The sequence below is a fragment of the Apteryx mantelli genome, chromosome 1, assembly GCF_036417845.1.
Source record: "Apteryx mantelli isolate bAptMan1 chromosome 1, bAptMan1.hap1, whole genome shotgun sequence".
In the NCBI taxonomy this organism is placed as follows: domain Eukaryota; kingdom Metazoa; phylum Chordata; class Aves; order Apterygiformes; family Apterygidae; genus Apteryx; species Apteryx mantelli.
Window position 1 is genome coordinate 58,332,339 of NC_089978.1, and position 15,367 is coordinate 58,347,705.

The 15,367-nt window shown below is 39.7% G+C and overlaps 1 long non-coding RNA gene and 1 other non-coding gene across 2 annotated transcripts; both read right to left on the reverse strand.

Annotated features, from left to right (window-relative positions):
• Positions 1–894: 894 nt before the first annotated feature.
• On the reverse strand, positions 895–12,663 carry LOC106491654 (uncharacterized). The gene is made up of 3 exons (XR_010883154.1): positions 12,534–12,663; positions 7,301–7,417; positions 895–2,758 (listed from the first exon to the last, which is right to left on the reverse strand). It is a non-coding gene; the product is annotated as an uncharacterized lncRNA (long non-coding RNA).
• Positions 12,664–12,665: 2 nt separating this feature from the next.
• On the reverse strand, positions 12,666–12,738 carry TRNAF-GAA (transfer RNA phenylalanine (anticodon GAA)). Its single transcript has one exon. It is a non-coding gene; the product is annotated as a tRNA-Phe (tRNA).
• Positions 12,739–15,367: the final 2,629 nt, after the last annotated feature.

The window sequence follows — 15,367 nt, forward strand, 5'->3', positions numbered from 1 at the left end:
CTGGCCTCGCAGCCGCTCCATGCCCCAGCCAAGTGGAATAATTCCCCTCACTGCTGAGGATGCTGGTATTCGGCGTTTGCTTAATCCTGGTCTCTAATTGCCTTGAATGTGGTTCAAAAGACAGGAGTTTTGGCTCTGTGGTGCCTGCCTAAAAGCCCCGGCTTTGAGTGAGGGTTTATATAGAGGTTGGGAGAAGCCCTCATTAGAGGGATTAACGCTGCACAAATCCTCGTGTTTTGCACATGACATCAACAGCAGAAAAGACGCCAGTGTGAGAGCAAGTTCTGAGGGCTCTGGCAGCTTGTCAAGAGGGTGAATGCCTTGGTTTTATTTCTACAGGTCGTGTCTGTCCGTCATGTGCTTTGAGAAATTGATGATCTCATTTTAGCTGAGGTGGCTAGAGAAACAGATTTATTCTTTTAATCCAAACCCTGAAAACAGATGATAGATAGAAAGGAAACCCCTTCTTTTTTCAGTTCATTCACTGCAAGAAAGTACTTTTCACCAAAGAAGCAGCAGGAGAAATGAACTAGCAGTGCAGAGGATATAGGAGCATCATTAACAAAAATTAATAAACCTAACAGTAACAGCTTGGGATGGAGACTCCATCCACTAACGGCAGAATTCCAGTGCTTATACTGTAGTATTTAAGTGGTAAGTGGAGACGGATTCCTTTTTTAATAATATTTTTGCATACACAATTAATTATTTAATAGTTTTTAAAAGATGAGTGGTATTTGTCTGCTTGATAATCCCTTTCCCCACCATTACTCCAGAGATTGTTATGGGGATGGTCTGATTGCTAGCCTTTCCGAACTGTCACAGCTGAGCATTTATTACCCACCTGGCAGGAGACAGTCTGTAAGATCAATACACACACACCAGACACACAGACGAGCGGCTTTATTCAGAGCATCTACAAAATGACTTTAAAAAGCTGCTAGCATGCAGCAATTCTTGCCCACAATGCAATTCTTATGTGCTAGAGGGATAAAATGAATAAATCAAAATAAACTAGTGATAAGTCATGAAAGGAATATGAAGCAATACTCTTAGTTCACCTCTACCACGTAGAATAAAAACTTGCATCTCCCAGTATTTCACTGAAGTCTTTCTCTATCTCCCACTCTCTCTCTTTCTCTCTCCAGTGTTTAGGCAGTTTTGTAAATAGATATAATAAAAAACAGCTGTGCTTATAGCAGTGGTTGTGTCTATACTATTCAATATTTTCATGGATGTTCAACCACATCATTCTAGAAGTCTGTTATCTATGCAACAGATATTACCATCACACAGCTAAGGACTTCATCCATGCTGCAGACACTATAATCAGCACTTTCAGGCTTTCAAATCATTATGTCAAAAATCTGTTATTTGCCAGACACATTCAAATGTGTTTCTACTCCATCTATGGAAACACAAAGCCAATTAGCAAAACCATGTAATCTAAAATACATTTCAACTCATCTCTCTTAGGATCCAATTTACCTGGAACTGACTTTTGTCTGCTGCTCTCCTTTACACAATATGTGAAAAAGACAGAAAGCAAGCCTAGTGCTTGGAAAAACATGTTGAAGAAACTCTGAAATTATAAATGGGGGCACTAGCTCAATACCAATCTGAGCAACACAGCTTCCCTGTAATACTACAGCTCCCCTGAAAACACATCTCTGACATGGGAAAGATCAGTACATGTAGAAAGGCGAGACATTGTCTTGAAGTGGTTACCAACACACCATCTTAGAGCAATTAAAATGATCACTTTACACATATTTACTGGCATGTCCAAAAAAGAATCAGAAAAAAATTATGGAGTACAGCTGGCTGACTGAATCCCTAAATTGAGGTGTCTACCTGTAAAATGCGTGTCTGAGCAGCCATTATAATCAAAGCTGCCTCAATCCAGAGACCCATACAAAGGTGGCTAGTGCCATTTGAGATCCCATATGAGGCAGAAAGAGTGAGCACAGAGAAAGGCGAGGTACTGAGAAAGACAAGGCAAGGTAAGGCAAGGAAAGTGTTTCTAATGTAGTGCAAGAGGAAGGGGAAATGATTAATTTTCAGAGAAGCTAGATAAGAAAGTGGAGAAAAGGAATAGTAGATAGACATATGAAGATTACTTAGTTAACAGGGGAAAGAAAACAATAACAAGTAGAACAGTGTAAGACAAATACTTTTTCTTGTTTTTACTCCCATCACAACTACATAATTTTACAAAACTGGGAACATGCTATGGCATGCAGTACTGGTATAGATATAGCATTAGTCTCTAGTCTTCAGCAGCACATCCAAATTTCAGGTGCCCAGGGAGCTCAGGAGGTGCTCCATGGTCTATGCTTTCTCACATGTGCATGTGTCTAGCGCTGGAATAGCCTCATTTCTTTTGTCCTTGTTCAGAGACAATTCAAACTGACTTGCATTAGCCAATCTGCTCCTGCACAGCTAGGTATGTAGGTATTTTCCGCCATCAGTGTTCACATGTAATCCTCAGTTAAATGTATTTAACCATAAACACCACATTTGCATATACTTTTTGTAGAAAAACACTTCTTTGTCATCTTACAGTGATGTATCGTTGTCAGTGGCAATCAGCTCAGTCATCCACAAATAGATACCTAGTGCTTTTTGAGATGTCCTAGGATTTCTGAGACATGCTTTCCTCCTTTTCCATTCCTCCTCCCAGCTGGGCTGAGCAAGATCATTAAACCTGTGTTTCACATGTTGCACTTCAGGCAGGGAAGTAATTCCACTGGGCGTGCTTAAAGAAAAGAATTACATAAGCAATCGGTTACATCAAGACTTCAGTCACTGGTTGCTCCTCCTCAAACCCCAGCATCTTTATTCTTATGTCTTTTGTATCTTTCCTTCCTTTTTCTGCATTTTTCTTTCCATCTGAGGCACAATCTCTCCTATCTTTTTTTTTCCCAGCTCTTCAGAATTTGAACAGTATTAGAGCTGCAGGCATTTGGGCTGCCTGGCCTGAGATTTAACTAACAGAACAGGACATGGAAAACTGCTGGACATGACATGACGAATTGCTGGATGGGGCAGAAAACAGGGTAAGAAGCTGACACATTTACAAATAGCACCATGAGGAGTGGTTGGATTTCACAGGTGGTAGAGGAGGAGTTACATGAGAACAGCCAAACTCTGCAGATAATTGGAGGGGAGCACTGGGGACATTTAGAGGAGTACAATCTTGCAAGGCCAGCAGCACCCTGGTGACCATAACAGCAATACCATATAAGGCTGAGATTGCCCAGTTAATGGTATCAGAAATACCAAATTTAGGTATAGATGTAACAAAATTGGGACCGCTGGCAAAAAAAGTGTTTAGGGGTGGGTTGTTTCTTTAGGAGGAGACAGGAGTGGAGAAAGGGTGGAAAAAGAAGGGCAAAGAAATGGAAAATGGGATAGGAAGGTGTGCAGTTAGCGTGAGGGGTGCCAGCCAGCCCTGCACTTGGTCATCACGGCTGGAGCAGGACAACAAACCAAACCCCTTGTCCTCACCATACAGTGAGGGTCTACGTCCACGGGTGGGAGGAAGGAGACAGGTGCAGGACGGGTGATCTCCCCACCCGGCAAGGGAGCACTGGGCAGACAGATCAATCATCCTGGTGTCCCCATGTTGGTGCCTGCTCCAGGCTGGCCTGCATTAGCAGCTACCCACAGCTGCCTAACTCACAGCATGAAAGACACCAAATAAAACTACAAAAAGACAGCTGTCTTTTAATTAGGCATTTGGGAAAATGGCAGGCACTGTCTATTACTTAGCCTTGCTGTCCAAATGTTACCACAGCTTCTCCTCAGTTATTGCAGTTAAATAAAGGAGCCATTATTATAGCTGTGCAGTATCAGTATTATCCTGATTTTTCAAATAGCATGCTGAATGACTTTTTATTTAATATGTGATTTTACCAGCTTTTCAAAATGAGTACTGCCATGTGTTTCCACTGTTGCTAAGAACTGTTGGTCTAGAGTCATCAAAGAACTTTTCAAACAACTAATTTCAGCATAAGAGTAGTGGCTAAAGTCCCATTGATTCAAATTTTGACCATATTGTTTTTTCAAGAGCTTTGAGCTGCTGGGGTCAAGTTGAAATCATATTTAATTTGTTAGTTAAAATATTCAGGCTTTATATCGAAGTACAGGAACCCAGTATTTCAGCTACCTTGTAGCCTGGATTCATGCCCAGATTCACCCTTAATATCAAACTATTCAACCTATCATCAAAGGGCAGCAAATAAATATATCAACATGGACATATATTCATCTTTGGAATTAATACATTCACATAATTTTTTTGGCAAGATAGGGAATAAAGAAGCAGAATACTCAAAGGTACAGGCAAAAAAAAAATCACTAAACACAGTTCACGCGAGTAATACAGAATTCCTGAGCAGTAAGTAGGCAGTAGTGCATTTTTTTCCCTAAAAGACGGTATTGTTTCTCAGGTTCCTTCTACTGTACTCAAGGACAGATTAGCACCAAGACAGAGATTTAGCCTTCGTAATTTTTGAAAAAATTCTGGGAAAAATGAAACATTCTGCACATGAATTTATGTGGAAATCAATATATCGATAGAAAGAATAAACCACTTGATGATTCATAATGATCATTCTGGAGATGACAAGAAGAAAGATAATTCCACATGGAAAAATGCAGAAAGGGAAAGGGTAAAGGTCAAAGTGTAAAGAAAAGAGACAGGAAAAGCAACAAGCATGTATGTGCTCCATAGGCAGAAGAAAAAGATTTTTCAAACACAAAGAGGAAACAGAAAAGAAAGACATCATATGATAAGAAGTAAACTCAGTCAAGTCTGTCCATGGTATCTAAAGCTCAGCACCTAAAACTGATGAACACTTTTGGAAATCTTGGTCACTGTTAACATTTTTCTTTTCTTTTCTTGTAAAGCAAGAGAATATTACACATCTGATTCTTTGCTCTGCCAAACCACCTTTACATTAGTTTAGGGGTATTTACACTGTCATAAATCTCATTTAAGAAAGCAGAGATTCTACTTCCGGGGAGCAAAATTTCAAGTCTGGACAAAAAGGGCTTACTAGTTGGCAAGAAACTAGTTATTATATTTTTCATTACTCCAAAAATCATGCCACATAGCTTTTTCTTATGCATGACATGAAACTTGCCATAATCAGAATGTTTTAAACGGAAATGAACCCATGCTAATCTTTATCCAAAGCTTACAGTGACTCCCCCTTTTTGCTAGTATTTTAAGTGATAGATAAATATTTCGGTTGATGATTTTGACTGCTTTGATTTTATGTGCTTTGGATTTCACAGAGTAAGCAACATGATCTAAGGCATACTTTTCCAATACTGCCACCAAGTATATATTATTGGGTTATTTCTGAAACTCTCACTGAGAAATGTCTGAAAAAAAACCTATACAGGATGGGAGTCAATTCAAGACTAAGATAGCTTAATTACATTTACCATATATATGCATCTACCTAGCAGCTAGGTGTCTAAGTTCCCATAACAGCCAATAGACATCTAATCAGTGTAGTGAATGGATCCTAAAGAGTGATATCCTCATAACAGGACATAAATTTCCTAGGAGTTTCAGGAAAACTAGAACATGCTAGATGGGCAAGTGGAAGAAAGAGAGCTGGTAAGTGCCCAGCTGAGGTAAAGTCTGAAACTATGGACTGTGAACATTATTAGACATCAGAGAATCCACACACAAGTGAGCCATTTTAAGTGACCTGACCAAAAAAAAAAAAGAAAACAAAAAACCTTGCATCTCCTAAATACAAAGCCAGGCAGTGAACACAAATCAATGGGAAGATAGGTTTCCTTACATCTGCTGCTCTTGTTCTTATTTGACTGTTTTTTATTTGATTTTATTGTAAGGTAACCAAGTGCAACCAGATCTACTAAAAAACATACAAGTAATTAAATCTGGGAAAAAAAAACAGCAGTTAGAGAAACAACTTTGTTCTCTTCGGTTTACACCTCAGAGCAGTACATCTCAGAAAAACAGTTTCTCCAATCTTCCAAATTTTTTAAATATTTCAAAATTACAATACGGGATGACATAGGAAGGAAAAAGAGTAATTGCCACTCTGTGTCCTCCTGTGTCCTCCTATCACCAATGTAGGTTTCTTTACCCTTGCAAGATTATTTTTTCATTTCTAGTGAGTCTTATGATAATTCTTCAACCTTTTACATCCCTGTATTTAGGCCTGTCGATTTCTATTTCTGTGTTGGAGGTACTTTCCTTCTTACTTTCTTACTTACTTAATTGCTCATCTCCGTTCTCTCCTGCCTTTCTTAAGTGTAGACCTCCTGGACTCTTTCCTCCATACTTTTCTTTTCCCTCTCATCCCCTTTTGCTTTTCCCTTCTCATACACATACACATACACATACACGTGCACAGGCTCTTATTCACCTGTGTCCTCTCTCTTCCTTCCTCCAACACAAATCCAACACTGCCCTTTCATAACCTTACTCTTCATCTCACTGTCCTGTGACTGGGAGAACGAGTACAAAGTTTGGCCATGCCGAGCAGCTCTGGAGATCTCATGATCCTGTCCTTACACAAAGTGCCTCTTGAGATGAACAGTCTCATCAGCTCCTGCCCTCTCACATTTACGTTATTTATCCAGGGCCTTTTTAATTTGCTGACGTCCTTTCCTTTAGAAGTCTCACTGAAAACCAACATACTTGTTATAACATTGTTAGAACAGAAGAGTAATTCAGAGAAGAGTCATCTAATCGGGCCTCACAGGCAATATACGACAAGATCGCAGCCAGGAATTCAACATGAGTTAAAGACAGTTTCACAGTCTTGGGTGAGTTTCCTTTTCTCAGCAGCCACAAGGCTGCTGTGCTTGTATCCCACCAGTCTGGACTCTGTTTACTCAAGCTCTCCTTGTTTTGTGAATTCCACTCATCAGTCTTTCCCCGGCCTTATCAGCAGACATCCTAGTCACCCTAGAGGGTGAATTTTATCTCATCTAACATTAGATATCTACTGATTATAGACAATCTACATCTAACTGGTCACCCTAGGCTTCCTTTATAGGCTCCTCACTCAATGGAGAGAAATAGATGTTTTTAGGGTGCAATTCCCTTGACCTGTTTTCTATCCCTAAATTAGGAGGGGATGAATTGCATCAAAGAAAGGCCCAACCGCCTCCATTTATTTATTGTAAGGGGAGCCTAGGGTGCTTGTTCAGTGATACTCAATATACCTTAGAGGACTACATTTAGACAGATGAATCCAGTCTGGATTCCTCATTGAAATGGGCCTTTTGCCCCAAGTGAACTTACCTCTCACAAGTCAGGAGCTGACCATAATAGGAAAGTCCCACTGCTTGAAAACATCCACTTCCAAAGTTCCAAATCTGATGACGCTTTGCTTCTCTCCTCTCCAACGATACATGCTAGCTGAAGCACACAATATATACAATTTGTTTAAAAAGGTCCTAAAATCCTACACGGCTTTAGTACAGCAGATATCTGTGCCAACTCTGCTAGAAATTTTCACAGCCTTAAATAAACATTATTTAGAAACTGCTGACACATTTTTATATTTTTAAGTCAGGCACTGCCTTAGTGTAGTTCTATTCATTTTTTGTCCGAGATAATTTATGAACATTTTCATTTCCTTTGCAAAATTTCTCTTCTGTTTTATTACCTTGTTTGACACCTCTGAGAAACCGCTTCAGAGATCATGAAGCAGTATCATCATTCTACTAATGAGATTCAGTACCATGTCGTTTTTCATCTAAATAGACACACTTTTTCCAATGTCTACCATCCATAGGAACACGAGTGAAAGCTCAAGCTACTTACAGTTTAGATAAGTACAGTGCTGATTGGCAGGGGAAACCATCCTGAGTAAGCAACATCACTTATCTCAGCATCTTCAGCTGACAATGTGCAAATACTGTCAAAGAGATCTACTGCCAGAGAGCCTGACTATACCTGTCTGCGCACCAGAGCTGTAGTGCCACATGTCTAAAGGCTGTCCAAAGACTTTGTTATCTCTAGTTACTTCATCATCTTCTAACCTGGACTGACTATAAAGGCAGGCAAAGAATATAAGGTACCACAGGTACCTTATATATATTAACCATAGGTATCTGGAAGGTAGAGAGCTAAATCTCAATTACCCTGTGGTTCCTAAATAGTCAGTGAAGAGAAACAAGCACCTCCGCAGGATGACTCATCCCATTCTCAGACACGCATCTCGGAGAGGTCAGATGACATCTCTCTGTCCCAATTTCTCTCCCTTGACCTTACAGCGAGGCCGGGGTGACTAGTTCAGTCTTAGTCAGACACTGACCTATTAAATGTCTAAAGTTAAGTGAGATGAATCCTACTCTAAATGACTACGGTAGAAGACTACCCAATTTCTATACAGCAGATTCATATTGGTTGACAAAATGTGAAGTGAAATGTAAGCTATTTTAATATTCTGGTTTTGGCACATGTGGACCTTTACAGATGTTGTGCAAAAACTGTAAAAAGCCTGCAGTCTGGCTAACACACAGGCTCCCTTCATGACCCATCTTTCAGCATATAGTCAGAAATGCGTAAGCCAAAGACCAGCATGAGAGGGGTATGACAGAGGCCCTCATCTCTACGATTCAGCAGTGCAAGAAATTGTCCGAATCACAGCAAAAGAAATATGAAGCCTTCAACCAGATCTGGATCTGTGCCACATAAAAAATAATTTGAAAGACAGTGGAAACATAGTATTTGAAATAATATCAGAAATCTTTAATGCCCTGATCTTACATTAGTCCTTCCAGAGACAGTTCCAGAAGATATAATTCTCTCACTTTTTATTCAAGATACCAAAACTAGTATTTATCCTGACAGAAAATATAAAATGAAACAAAAGATATTCATCCCTCATGTCATGTGGGCTAAATCCCAAGAACATTGTCGGTCCAAGTAATGAACGCTCCCTTGCTTTAAGCAAGTAGACAAACACACAGCCAAACAAAAAATATACTGTTCCCCTGAGGACCCCAAGAAATAAAGATAACGTTGATAAGCATAGCAAGACTGAAGGTAAAGATTCATTTAACTGTACAAAATCTGCCTTGTGAACTATCCCAGATTACATGTACCATGAATTCTACATTACTACAAAAGCACAAAGCAGGAGCCTTGTGATACATTGCTAGCGAAAAGAAAAAAGAAAAAAAAAAAAAAGAAACCCCCAAACACCTCAGGACCTGGATCAGAAAGAGCTGCTTTACAGCTCTTTCTTTACAGTTTGAGACAAACTCAAATGGAATAAATCTCTCCTAACTTCCTCTCTCATGGAAAAAAAATTAAAGACTTCAATGTAGAGGGACAGATCCTGGAAATGCATAATTAGCTGAAAACTTTGGTTTTCTTTTTAAATAGATTTCTTTCCCAGAAAGTTAAAAAACATAATTCTAGTTCTTCTATGGGACCAGAAACCAGATGGCTAATAACTAAGAGTTGTTATTAAAAATTTTTAAAAGTAATAATAATCATGAGTCCTGACTTATGATTGTGAAATCCCTTGTACTGATCATACTGCATATCTAACAGAATTTTAACGGGTGTCTGAAAAAGGTGCAGAGGTCAAAGTCAGAAAAGTTTTAGTTAAGAGACAGAAACAAATCTTTTCTAACAGACAAACTCAATTTTCAGTGCAAAAAGAAGGAATTTTTACTACATGTAAAAATGAGTAAAATTTATTCACAGCTGAGAAGCAGACAGGACAATAACAAACATCCGGTGCAGAAACTGTCTGGAGGGACAAGGAGGGGTATTTTTAAATTGGGTAGATATGGAAGTCTGGGGACATGAAGGAGGAGAAGAAACATCTGGCCTGAGCAATATCTGAACTTGCCAAAGCCCTCAAAAAACCTATGCAATATGCCCGGCACAATAAGTTGGTTCAGCCACTGTTACAAATACCACACAGAAGGTATTTCAAAGTAATGCCTTAAGCTTCTTCATCATGTGTCATACCTTGTTGTTGCGAGTTGTTGTGCTTCCGACTGCAGCAGAGCTAGTGTGTGTGATACACCTCTCCCGGAGCTGCTGCTGCAGTTTTCATTCACTTAAAACAGTGACTCAGTAGCCAAAGATGGTCATGGAAAAAAACATATCAGCCAAATCTACCAGATTTTGAATGTTTGATTAAGACTGAAACATTATAAACCATGACTTTCCTCTGAATCCCTGTGAGGCATCAGCTTCAGTATTTGATGCTCATTTTAAAAATACTTGCAACCATATCTGTGGTGACAAAGAAGTTTCCCAGATGCACAGAAGGAACCTGATGATTAAAAAATAAAGGCTCAGTGAGGCAGACATGAAAGTAGCCTGGATTTGCTTCCTAGCAGGGGGTTCATCCTGGAAAAACAAGCTAATAGAAAAATAAATGGAAATAGAGATGTTCACTGGCAAGAAGAAACCTGGAAAGCAGCAATGCCAACAAAACGATGGTGTAAAGCAGATAAAGCAGAATGAAAAATGTCTGAATGTGGTGGGACATAAAAGCAATAAAGCAACAACACTTGGGGTTATTTTCCCAAAGCCTGCCAAATCACATGAGAAACCTGCATCAAGCCTGCAAAATCAAACAGACAGAAGTTAAAAAATACCAGAATTAAGGTTATCTCTGCAATACTTAATTTCATCCTCTTCTTCCACATAAGACCTGAGGCCTTATTCAGCACATGCTCTCCAAATCCCATACTGAGCAAAAATTAGATTTTCTTGTCAGTGTCCCCATGGCTATTGCCCTTAGTATTTCAGTGTTTCGCAGAAAATTGTGTTTTACTTCACACAAACTCTGAGAAGATAATTGGTATTACTATCCTTTTTTTAAAAATAGAAATTTTATACAAAATTATAGTGTGTAACTGTCATATATCTGTGCACCTGGGAGCCCACACTGAAAATAAGACCCCACGAGTGGGAAAGAGCTGCCCACACCTTTGCTGGTGCTTCAGGGAACTCTGTGGCAGACCAGACCTAAATTTCCAATGTAGCACTGACAGGGTATGTCTATACTGGTACATAAAAGCAGGCCTGGGACCAAGTCCTGGCACCCTGGCCAACCGGCCTGCGACTGCACTGTACAGGGCTAGTCCCTCAAGAGCAAATGTAACTCAGAAAAAGTTACTTATGGGGTGCAAAATAGAGCTAGAGCACAAGCTAACAGTTAGGCAGAATGGACAATTGGGGTCTTACTTAGCAGTATAGAAATGGCCAAAAAGAAAACAATTTTTCTCTTTTTTGCCTCTTTGATTACACATCCAGTACAAATGAATATCTGCCTAGTTCTTTCCCATCCTACCATTAAAATCCTTGCTGAATAAATAAGTTCTTTGGAAAAAAAAATGTATTTCTTGCATTACACTCTTAAGAGTACAGATAAGGCTGCACAAGTAATCTTGATTTTAACATTTCCTTCTATCTATGAGTGCTTGACTGGGCAGTCTTAATATGCTTTTGAAGGCTTAAAAATTTGGGGGGAAAAATGGTAATACCGTTACACAGTTATACTGTCCCTCACCTGTCTTACTAGTAGGGTACTAGTTACTACTTACTAGTTACTACTAGTTACTACTTACTAGTCTAAGTAACAATTCTGCCATTTGTATTAATCGGATATTCACCAGCAGTAAGTGCTCCTCAGATAAGCAATTCAGCAGCAATTCTTGATGTGATGCTGTGATAAGAAAGCGAAACCGTTTCATGACTAGCTTAAAGCTTACTGAGTGGAAGTAAGGAGATGATTTACTTCTATGCTTTGCACTGGTGACACCAATACTGGAAGGCGTTTTCCTGCATATTGTTCGGGTGTCAGTACATTGAAAAGGCTACAAAAAAATTGTCTGAAAGCAGGAAAAAGGGTCATGAAGTGAGAGATATAAAGATTTTGATTTCTTTGGTGTATCAAAACAACAGCAGGGTGATGATTTGATTTCCAGGCCTTCATGAGGAGCAAATGTCAGGTACTGAAGAGATCTTTATCCTAGCAGTGAAAAAGGTTAACGGCAATAATAGCTAGAATTTAACAGACAGATTCAAATTAAAATAAGGAATATATTTGGAACAGTTGCAACAAATTACCAAGAGAATTAGTGAATTTTCTGTCTCTTAATGTCTTCAGATCACAAAGAGATGCCCTCCGTAAAGATACACTTCAGAAAAATCCAAGTTACTGGTCCCAGCATGAAAGTAAAGAAAGGGGCAGGGGGGTTATCTGAGTTGTAAAGACAAGATTACATTCACTACTAGGCTTTTCTGGCCTTAAAGGCTATCCTTTAACCTTTGCATGAAACAGAAGTAGGTTCAACTATGTGTTGACATCTGAGCAACAGTGAGATTCAGGAAATTTGATCGCAACAGGAGATTTTGGAGAGGAGTCTCTGCCTCTTTCCTTCCCCTCGGTGAGGGTTTCTCCTCCTTTGTGCTCCTGCCCTTCACGCCGTCCAGCTCCTTCTCTGCTTATTTTCGCTTTCTTACTCCTAGCGCCCGTGCCCTCGTCTGTACTTACAGGGAGGAGGGAAAGCAGCGGCGTCCCGGGAGCGGCGGAAAAGGGTTTCGCGGCCCGCCGGCAGCGGGGCCGGGGCCGGGGCCGGCCCGCGTCGCGGGTGACGGAGAAAGAAAGGAAAAAAAAAGCTGCGTCTGCCGAAACCCGGGATCGAACCAGGGACCTTTAGATCTTCAGTCTAACGCTCTCCCAACTGAGCTATTTCGGCTCGTTTTCATTTTTTTTGTGAAGTCTCGTCACAAAGCCATTTTTGCCCATAAATCATTTAGTCAATAATCGAATGCGATCATTTCTCTCCTGTGCTGTACGATCAATTCCACGATTAAGTACGTGAAAGCGCGCTCGGGCCACTCAGGGGCTGGTTCCCCTCTGCCAGAGCACATCGACATTACAGCATAGAGAAAACGTTTTCACTGCTAAGCTCAGCATGCTCTCAGAAGGCCCAACAGCATATTTTTGAGCACACCTTATTTTTAGAGTAATACCACATGCAAATAATAAAAAAAAAAGCGAGAATTTAAATAAGAAAGTAGCTGTTAGCTCCATTACCTAATTCAAGGAATACCACAAACTAATTGATTTCAGGTCTTTTCAATTAAGATTCAGCCTTACTGCAAAGGTAAATACAGCGTTAACACAAAACTATATGCATCACATAAACTACATACATTTAGTATCAGTATAAAGGTCTTTCTGTTAAAGTTCCCTGTACTGTTTGGGGGATAACAAGAACTAAATTATTCTCTGGGATTCAAAAGCATTACATCAGGAGTATTTTAGCTTCAGAGTTTTTGATGACTCTATTTTGAAGTCTGACAAATTCTGTACATCAGTTCTGGCACCCTGAAACATGAATAGAAAAAGCACCCGACCTCCATTCTCATTTTTCAAAGGGCTCATTCAGCAACAGGTGTTCCACACCAGAAGTCCCACAAGCATGTATAAATCACAAAGTCTAACTAAGCATATTTATAAGAAAATTCAGTTTATTTCCACACTGTCAATTAGGTATTTATTGCAGCAGGCAGTCATTTCACTTCTGTAACTACAAGTCTGAAAATCCAGGATGCACAAGAGCATGTGTGTGGTCTTGCTAATGGATCTGTTGTTTGCAGTCGTTTATTTGCACTTCTTAGCACAGCAGAATGCGCTACCTGTGAGAGTTTTTCCTATTTGTGTTCCCTGTGTGCTCTGTGGGGAGAAATGCTGCTTCGCACGGTTGTCCACTGCTTCTCCATCTTGCTAAGTCTAGTAAGGCCAAACACAGCTCTGTGTCTTCCTTGGTAACAGCGGAATTGAACATATTGCTCCTTTTCGCAATACAGAAGAAGAAGTCTTTTCCCAAGCTAGCCCTAAAAGTATATGGTGACGTACATCACCAAATTTCCTTTTACTTTTGAGCAAAAAGTGTTTTTTCTCAAGTTGTCCAGCTTCTGGAAAGTCCTTTGTGACCAGCATTCTCCAGGAGCTGCACTTTGCAGATCCGGACATGAGACACACTTCCAGAAGCAGAAAGACAGATGATTGGGTCAGCAGTTCCTTCCCTAGCAATTGAAAACAAAGTTTCAGTTAGGGAGAGTTTTTTTTAAAAAACACCATAATAGAAAGGAGTGGCAATAATAATATACTAATACAAAAATCTCATATTCTCATGATTTTCCATTGCCACTGGCAATGACTGTTTTGCTCAGAAATGATGAATGTAATCCCTTAATGAGCATGTCTCATACTGATGCAGCTAACATAATCTTGTGATCTTTGGCACAGAAAAACTCCAAAAGTGTGATTACATGCATGCAAGTTAAAACACTATTGACATTAGAGTTTCCATACCCATTACCACAAAAACCAAAGCTATTATAGATGAATAGGTTGTTTCTGATTTTTATTACTTTCAGAAACATTTGTTTTTGCCAGGGGAGACAACAGAAATAAAAACTAATAATAGTAATGCAAAAAAAATCAACAAGAAAAGGATGATTCAGAGATGGATACAGTATGTTTAATTAAAAGAAGCCTCTTTCCTCCCCAGCAAAATTTAATCTTTTGTACAAGAATCCCAATAACTGAAAAGTAGAAATATATTAGCATTTCATGGCTATTTAAAGAGAGCATCAGAATAAAGTTTTAGCAAAATGGAACACTCTCAGTACAGATGAAACTATTTACAGTTTTATTTTAATGGGGAACTGAATTTGTGGTATTTTATACCCCTTAGAATAGAACCAGTGGTAAAAAAACAGTTTTCCACCCCCAGTCTTCCCACTCCATCCTAGTAAAGAAGAGGGTGGGCCAAGAAAAGCTATTTGCTAGTCTGTCATATTACAACAACATAAAGCAGACTCAACCAAAACTGGGATCCCATCACGCTAAGCAGCATACAAATAAAAATACACAGATCCCAAGATTCAAGATTAAAGTCAAACGAGAGAAAGCAAGTTTTATCTCCCGTATGCAGACTGGAACCTGATATATATACAAAGGCTCAAAAGGCCTCAATTCACAAGGAAGGTTGGCTGTAGAAGTTACTGCCTCAGCTTTCTGCTTCACCCTTCTTTCAAATTCTCTTTTACGTGCTGCTTTTGCAAGGGATCTGCCGGATTGCAGTTTAGCATACAAAGATAATGCAGCAGCATTTTTTCCCAATACGTTAGGTTCAAATCTGTGGGATTTCAGGAGGTGATTCCTGAAGACCTGATCCATCCCCCAACACTAATCCCCAAAAGAGATGGACCTAGGAATGACTATGGCCACCCCCAAATAATTTCCCAAGTGCGAGCTTCTTGTCTGTGAAAGAACCTGGATAGAAACCCAAGTTCCTCAGGTCCCACTTTTTC